This window comes from Sceloporus undulatus, chromosome 2 (assembly GCF_019175285.1).
Source record: "Sceloporus undulatus isolate JIND9_A2432 ecotype Alabama chromosome 2, SceUnd_v1.1, whole genome shotgun sequence".
Lineage (NCBI taxonomy): Eukaryota > Metazoa > Chordata > Lepidosauria > Squamata > Phrynosomatidae > Sceloporus > Sceloporus undulatus.
The window spans coordinates 131,810,320-131,819,611 of NC_056523.1; positions in this window are offsets into that span (position 1 = coordinate 131,810,320).

The following is a 9,292-nucleotide window of genomic DNA, read 5'->3' on the forward strand; positions in this document are numbered from 1 at the left end:
CCCCCTTCCCTCCGTTCGTTCCTGAAGGGACTAAACTTCGCTCGGGTGCAGAAAGAGAAGAAAAGCCAGAGGAGGAGGAGGAGGAGAGGGACGCCCTGGCCAGGGAAGGGGACAGAGAGAGAGAGAGACATGCAGGGCCCGGTGGTCGCCTTTCCTCCCGCCCCAGGCAAAGGCACAGGTCCTCAGAGGGAATTTGTGCTGCTCAAAATGGAGGACATTGAGGAATGCTTCCCAGACAGTAAAGGTGCAATGGAGGACATGACCCCAGAAAAGTCAAAAGCATAAATATGAATTCATGCTTCTTATGTCAGGCTGAGAATGCACTGGGGAATTTCTCTTAGCCAGAAGGGTGGAATGTGGGACTTGTCCTGGAAAAGGCAGACCCCTGCTCACCCTGGGACACAGCGCCCAGATGTCCTCAATGGCAAAGAGGAGAAGGCACCACAAAATGTAGAACATTTGAGCAAAAGAAATGAAGGACATGGCCCAATAAAAGCTTAAAAGCATGCCTAGAAATGCAAATTCATGCTGCTTAGTCATGCTCAGAATGGAGGACATTGTGGGATTCCTCCTGAACAGAAGGCTGGAGAAGGAGGACATCTTGTCAGCCAGGTGTCCTAAGCACACCACAAAATGTAGAACATTTGAGAAAAAACGGAGGACATGACCGAATGAAAGCTAAAAGAACTCATAGAACTGTAAATCCATGTTTCTTAGCCCTGCTCAAAATGGAGGGCAATGTGGAATTCTTCCTGGACAGAAGGTTGAAATGCAGGATGTGTCCTTGAAAGAGAAGGATGACTCTCACCCTGTCCTCAGTGGCATCTCTAGGGGGGGGGGGGGGTGGACTGCACCAGGTGATACCACAGAGGGAGGTGTCACCCAGTGGGGTGGTACACCGGCATGGCTGCTGGTCATGTGAGAAAGAGTGTTGCATCCCTTTCTCACTTGCCTAATAGCCACAGCAGTCCCTTCCGTTTGGGCTTTGGCATGATTGCAGCCAAGCCAGAGCCCAAACGGATCACCAGGGCACTGGTACTGCCCCTTCCAATGGCTGCCTTCTCTTGGGGAGTTAGTGTGGTTGCAACCATGCCGGAGCCAAAATGGACCTTCGGGGCCAAGGAGGTTTGCCCCACCACTGCCTCTCTCTGCACTGGGTGACACCAAGCCCTGGTAGGCCACTGCCTGTCCTGACTGCTCTTGGCAGCTCCCCCTGCCTGTCCTCACTTCAAGGAAAGGTGGCTAGTACAGTGGTTCCTTGGTATCTGCTGAGGTTTGATTCCAGGACCATCACCCCCCCCCCCCCATCCCAAAATCCATGGATGCTCAAGTCCCATGATATACAATGGAATAGTAAAAAACGACAGAAGCAAGGTTTGCTTCTCAGATTGCGGGGGGGGGGGAATCCACTGGGTGACCTTGGGCAAGTCACACTCTCTTAGCCTCAGAGGATGGCCATGGCAATTCCTCTGTGAAACTTGCCAAGAAAACCTCATAATGGGTTCATCTTAGGGCCAGCATAAGAAACAACTTGAAGACACACAATAACAACAAATATTTTCAAACTATGGATGGTTGAATCCGTGGATCCAGAATCCGTGAGTATGGAGGGCCAACTGTACTCATTTGGTTTTGATTGCTTCTCAGCAATTTACTAATTTTTTTTATTAATAATAATAATAATTTCTCTCCTACTTTTTCCCCAGATTGAAACTTATAACAGTTAAAAAATATTGTTAAAAATCCACAGAATACAAAAGTTTAAACACAGTTAAACAATCAGAAAAAAATTAAAACCAAATTAAAACATATATCATTAAAACACACACAGACACACTTATCAATATCCAGGGCATTGTGTAAGATGAACCCTTTATCATCACTCATCAAATGCTTGCTGGAACAGGAACGTCTTTGCTTGTCTGCAGAAAGAAACTAGGGAAGGTGCCAGTGTGCCTTCTCTGGGAAAGGAGTTCTAGAGTCTCTGAGAAGGCCCTCACCTGTGTTCCCCCAAGATGTACCTGGGAGGGCGTTGGGGCAGAGATAAAGGCCTTCTCTATAGGTCAGAAAGGGTTCCCTTCCTCTGAGAAAGCCATGGGTCCTTATAATATAGTCTAAATCCCAACTAGGTGATTTGTAACCCTCCAGAAGGGGTTGGACTGCTATTCCCATGAGCCCTCCCTGCTGGCTCTAGCTGATCATGGGAGTGGCAGTCCAACCATGGACCTCAAAAGAGGAGTTCAAGCTCCCTCCTGAAATGACCTGACAGAACTGGACCACTAATACTCCTATGTAGCTGAGCCTCCTGGCCCATTATCAATATGAAGTGTACTTAATTTTGAAGCTGTAAGACAGTGTTGTCCTTGAGCCTTCCCAGAAATAATGAAGCCTGCCTGCAATCTTTCCTGTGCAAGCTTTCTTTGGAGTAAGCTACACCAAACATATGGCGGCCTCCCCTAAGCACACATTGTACTTGTATGAGTCTTCACATATAAGAATGCAGTCACCCCTTGGAACTCGCAGGGGATCTTATTCTGGACCCCTGCGAGTTCCAAAACTCATGCATAGTCAAGCCCTATAGGCCTGAATTGGGCATGTGCATGCGGGGCATGCACCACAGGTGCACACACCTCCAGCAGCCCTCCATTAACCAGGTGACACCCCGATGGGGATGCTACTGACTGAGAGAAATAAAGAAGTTGGTATCATAAGCTTTCATAGACATGAATCTACTTTCTCAGATGATTTGCATCCTAGAAAGCCAATTCAAGCTTATGCTACCAACTTCTTCAGGTGCCACAAGATCTCTTTGCATACTGATCCAGACTAACATGGCTATGGCCTCGTCTGCACTGACCATAGGTCAGGGCCAGTCAGGAGCATTATGCTCCAGAACTGGCCCCAGATTGGCCACAATGGTGACCACACACACTGAGGCGCACTTGGTGTGGAGGTGCAGCATTGATTGCATGAGCCAGGTGGACTGACACTGCATTGTCAGTGCGCCCTGGTGGCGCAGTGGTTAAATGCCTGTACTGCAGCCATTTACTCAAGACCACAAGGTTGCGAGTTCAAGACCAGCAAAAGGGCCCAAGCTCGACTCAGGCTTGCATCCTTCTGAGGTCGCTAAAATGAGTACCCAGACTGTTGGGGGCTAATTAGCTTACTTGCAAATTAGCTTACTTGCTATTCACCGCTATGATCTTTGGAATAGCGGTATATAAATAAAATAAATTATTAAATTATTATTATTATTTGCATGACTGGCCCGTTCCCTGTCCTTGGAGCTGCAGCCACCACTTCTGTACCTGCAGGAGCTCTGTGGACCAGCCACCTAGTGTGCCACTGCTTTTCCTCAGGGTGAGCGCAAATGTGTGACCAATAAGAAGGGAGGGGGAAGCAATCACATGTTATTGCACTTTGTCCTTTTGTTGACATGCAAAGTCTTTTTTATTCAGACAGGCTTTTGAGAACTGAAGGTTTTTAAAGAAGGGGCCTTAAAAGTGTGGTATGTGGTTGGAATAATGCTGCCTTCAGCATTTCAATGTTATCTTTTCAACTGTTTTTAGTACTGTTAATAGTTCATTTCATTGTAATGTTGCATTTTGGTATGTTTTAACTATATTGTACATTTTTTAAATTTGTAAGCTACCTCCCCCACCCCACCCCACCCGTAGCTGATATTATTTCACACACAAGCATTTCCCAGTCTTGATGTCCAAGGTCCTTTTTAACTTGAGATTTCAGATACTGAACCTAAAGGCTAAAATAAATAATTGGCTGTGCAATCTGAAACAGGTTTACTCAGATCCATTTGAGACTGAGGCTGCATCTGCCTAGCAGAATTAATTCAGTTTGACACAGCTTCAGTTGCTGTGGCTCAGTGCTATGGAACTCTGAGATTTGTACTTTCATGAGATATTTAGCCTTCTCTGGTGGAGAGCATTGGTGCCACAACAAACTACAAAACCCAAGATTCCATAGATGGAGTCATGTCAGTTAAAGCAGTGTCAAACTGCATTAATTCTGCAGCCTCATTCAGTGGAATGTTGCCCCAAAGAAGTGTGCATGAGAATAGGTTTTGGTAAGTGTGACTTCTCAGTACTATATACTCTATGATTTCTAGTGTGCACTGAACTAAAAACTGTTCAGAGTACCAATTTATGGGCCTGAAGGTATTTCAGTTAATCCTTGGGTAGCAATAGGTAGGGATTTTTATGTGTCCTCACACAAATCAGGGTTATAGCCACAACAATGAGCTAACTCATATATTTAGCTGTACAATTAAAGAACATGATCAGCTTATTCCTGAGAAAATAATTGTGCCAACATAATGAGGTATTCTGGGTGTAAACACATTAGAAGTACATATCCAGGTGCATTGGCGCAGCCCCATGAAAAACCTGATCACCACAGAGGTTGTTTGAAGACATTCAGGCTGATCTGAACTTTCCTGCCCTGTTACCACATAAATATTTATAGTATAAAGGAGATGGCATAGCATGGAATTAGAACAATGGTGGAAGTGAACCAGTATGGACCATCATTCTTAGTATCATTATGGCAGTTCTTCCATAAGATTTCATATTTTATGTAAGCATTTGAACTGTGGTCTCAAAGAGAAAAGAGGGAGTGAGATGCTTGATTTCTTAAAAGAGAGGTGTCAGAGTCCACTTACATGTGGGAGTCTTTCCACTGATCATAGAACGGCTGTTTTCTGGAGGAGCTGTAATTACTTAATGGGGAGTGAAATGCACTCACTACATGTTACAAAAGTAATTTTTTAATCGTACTTTATTCCAGCATATGATACTGGAATGGTACTGTGGCCTATTTTGTTTGTGTAAGCATGATGTAGTGGTTTGAGTATTGGACTAGGACTCTGGAGACCAGGGTTTGATTCCCCACTGGGCCATGGAAACCCACTGGGTGGTTGTGGGTGAGTCACACACTCTCAGTCCCCTAAACTGCTATGATAGGGTCACCTTAGGGTCGTCATATGTTGGAAACGATTTGAAAGCACACAACAACAAGGGAGGGGTGGGATTCTTGCAACCTGCATGGGACCGTTAATGACCCCACCATCCCCTAGAACCTCCCATACACACACTTTTCAGCTAAGAAAGTGCTTTAAAATATTAAAATACATTGTTCCACCTCAAAATACCTCTGGTGGCCATGGTGATGTGGTTCTTCAGAGCACTAGAAGAGCTGAAAATCAGCTGGTGCTGCCCTCTTGGCTCTGGACCATGACGTAAGGGGGAGCGGAAAATCAGAGACAGAGATTCTAACTGTCGGAAAATTGAATTTATGAATTTGAACAAACAAATACATTTGGGGACATTAAAATTAGCATTAGAGGCCCAATCAAGAATATTTCCCAGCTCACACTTCAAATTAACAGGTACACATGTAAGGTGCTATGTACAGACTTCTCCTTGGAGCCATGGAACAACTTATGGAACTTGGAGCTATAGACAACATGCTAGAAATGTTGTCCTCAAGCACAGGAACCTGGAAATCTCCCATAACAGAGATCACCATTAGCACCCCATGCTCACAATCACAGTGGGGAAAATTTGTTGTGTGAACCTCTCCCTATGCTGCAGTTCATCAGCACCAAGATTCCTTTGTAAAGACCACTTTACAAGCCTGACGATACCATATATGCTTGTGAAATGCATGCTAACATATTCTAGCTTGGAGGTTATGTTCCCATAGTGCTTATGATGGAGACGTTTTCTGTCTTACAGTATCACCATCCATTTGTGGATTTTTTTCCATGTCAATATTGTTTTGCAAATTAGGGTTTTTGTTTGTTTGAAAACCAATCAGTTGATTGCAAAATTCCAATGTGGTTTACAGTAATTACATCAAATGATGATGCAGTTGCTGTAACATCTAATTACTGGGCTAAAACAATACTGAGCAACCCCATTCTGAAATGAAATATTGCAAAATTATTTATTTTCTTGGGCATGTACCATAATTTGAACTTGCTTTCTCAGGGTCTTAATTCTCCTTAAAGGAATGTTTTATTCCCCCAGAAGATTCTGGTGGTAAGTACTACAAGGGTAGAAGAGCAGAGGGAAGGAAAGAGATGCAAACAACTGTGCCTGTGTATGCTTTCTTGTTCTTAAGAATATCTGTTTCTACCGTGTAATTACCTACTGTATTTTACTGCAGAAGCGTCAGGCTCCATTTCTAAAAGACTGCTGATCACAAATACTACTCTGTGTCATAGTATCACATGTTATACAAACAGGCCTTAATTACATAAATACTATACATAGAGCCCACCCAGAAAATGGATTCATCCATTCCACATTTCTGTATAACTTATCTCTGGACACATTATTTATTTATTAAATACATATCCTGCCATTCCACTGAAAATAGTGCCTAATAAAATATAAATCCAATGATAAAACCTTACATTACATTAAACTCACTGGTTTTAGAAAGACACCCATCTAAAATACATCAGTGAGGGGAAAAATAGCTACGCCAAGAGATGAAAAACACAGTTCAGTAGCAAATGCCAAAAAAAGTCCTGTCAAGATAGGAGGGATGAGGCTAGACTTGCTTCCCTTAGCAGGGAGTTCCAAAGATTAGGAGATACCACCAAGAAGCATCTCTTTAGTATTCTTTCCAAATATGTTTCTGATAATCAAAAAGACAGAGAGAAGAACTTCTTCCAAGTATCTGAAAATGGAGGCAGACTCATGAGACTGTCTGTGTGAGCAATAAAACATGGTTTCACTCTATTTTGAAACCTACCTATTTAAATGACACACATGTCCAACATGGGAGGAATCTGGAACAAAGCCATTCTCAAAGGTTAAACACCAGAGCAAAATAACCTTCAGTTTGTTCTGGTTCAAGCTGGAAATTGCAAACTATTGTACCATCATGTGGACAGCACACCAGTGTGAAGACAGGGGAAGGGCCAGCACCATTGTTGCCCACCTGCGAATCAATCACACATGTGCCTGAGTGGTCAGCTGCTCCATTGATCTATCACACTTTCTGTGACGCAAGATGAAGACCAAGTTGGGTGTCATCAACAATACAATGGATTTAATCATAATATTAACAAACTGCCCAGCCCAACAGGGGCAGGGGGCATGTAGCAGGTGCCTTTATGATCATGCTGTGCCAATCTGTCACTGGGTGCACTGATATGCCATATGAAAGGCCAATCACCTGTGCAATCGAGTGGGTGGTTGCATGACTAGTTGCACGAGACATCGGCTGGCCTGACAAGTGGGTGGGATGAGGAAGTGATTGACTATTGCTGGCAGCACATCAATGTGCATGTGTGCATGTATTTGGGGCAGAAGAACAAAAAACTGCAAGGTGTAGCTTGTACCTGTGAACCCCCCATTTTGTTGGATCCATTTTTTCAGGCATTGAGGAATAGTAAAGACTGCCCATGGGTGTTCATCCTGTTGTACTGTAGTTGGAAATGCGACCAGCAGGTTATCCATGCAATTTGTGAAAACCCGGAGGTAAGCTGACTTTTCTCCCTCTGTCTGCTCAAGCCCACATATGAGAAAATTTGGTTTTTTCAGACTGCTTGGTCTCAAGCCACACAGGACTTTGAATTGTCCCTGGAAACAGATAGGTGGCCAATGAAGCAAGAGAGTCATACTTTTCCTGTAATTTGTTTTTCAAAAGCAACTGTATAAAGCATGCTATAGGATATGCCTGTTTATGCCTGCCAAGATGGCAGGAAAATCTGCAGGATTCCACAGGGAACCATTTAGATTCCTGGGGCAAATCATCTTAGTTGGTGATCCATAACTGCAGAGGGCCTGAGTCCTAGTGAGTCTAAACCACAACAATTTGTGATCTTCCCACCCAACGGGGAGAGCTAAATTCAAAGTGTGCTGTGCAGAATGACTGAGGCTAGATACCAATTCAGATAGAACCGCTGACCTCATGGAGGGAATGAACTCCTGAACAACTCCTGATAAGGCTCTCCATGCATGTATGTTGAAATCTTTTACCATAACAAGCCAGAGGTACTCTAGCAGCACTTTCAAGATAACTTAAGCTAGCTCAAAGAGCAAGACTATGATCTGTATTAACGCAATACATTTCTGCAAACAGTCTAACAAACAATTATACCAATGGAAGCCCAAAAAAAAAAAAAAAAACTCAAATGGGAACTCCTAACAACCCCACACACACACACACACACAAACAAGGATATGAGGGAATTATTTCTCTATTTGGTAAAAGAACTATACAGGTTGAGTCTCCCTTATCAGGAATTCCAAAATTCAAAATAATTTGAAATCCCAAACTTATTTCATGGATGGCTGGGTTAGTGACATCTTTGCTTTCTGATGGTTCAGTGTATACAAACTTTGTTTCATGCGCAAACTTATTAAAATATTGTACAGAATGACCTTAAGGCTATGTGTATAAGGTGTATATAAAACATAAATGAATATTGTGTTTAGACCTGGGTCTCATCTCCAAGATATCTCATTATGTACATATATGCAAATACAGATATTCCAAAATAAAATAAAAATCTGTACTCAAATTCCAAAGCAAACATGAGAATACACTATTCCTATGAAGGGAAGAATTTGATCTCATGCGAGGAACTAAACAGGGCTGCCTTTTGTCTCCACTATATTTCTGAGCCCTTGGCAGAATATATGCATCCAATAATATAAGATATATCCATTAATGGGACATATCATATAATAAGTTTCTAGATGACATTTCTCTGTGTGTAACATATCTGCACACATAGGATCCTGTTTTAGCAGGATTAATGATGTACTAAATCAGAGGCACTATGCAATAGACAGAGAATGCCTACATTCTATTACTATATTCAAAAAATAGCCTTAAAACCAATCAAATGTTTAAGGGTCCAAACGTGTTTAAGATTGCATCCTAGTTTGCTGACCCAGTGTTTGAAGGGTAGGGATGGAATCAGTATACTAATTTTGTACACATATTGTTAAGGATATTAAACTTATATTACTTGATCTTAATCTGTTGTCACTTAACTATTTTTCCTAGACTAGTCATACCATGTGAGTGCCATGCTTCTGGAAAAGATTTTGAAAGCTAGATGTCATTCATGTTATGTGCTGTCAGGTCAACTTCAACATATGGTGGCCCTACAAATGAGAGACTTCTAAGAGATTCTAATATGTAGCCATAGGCATTGACCCTCAATATAAGAATTCTAACCCCAAAGAAATATTCCTTCAGCCTTCAAATTTGAAGCATTGCAGTAACTTAAAACTGCAGTTCAGCATAT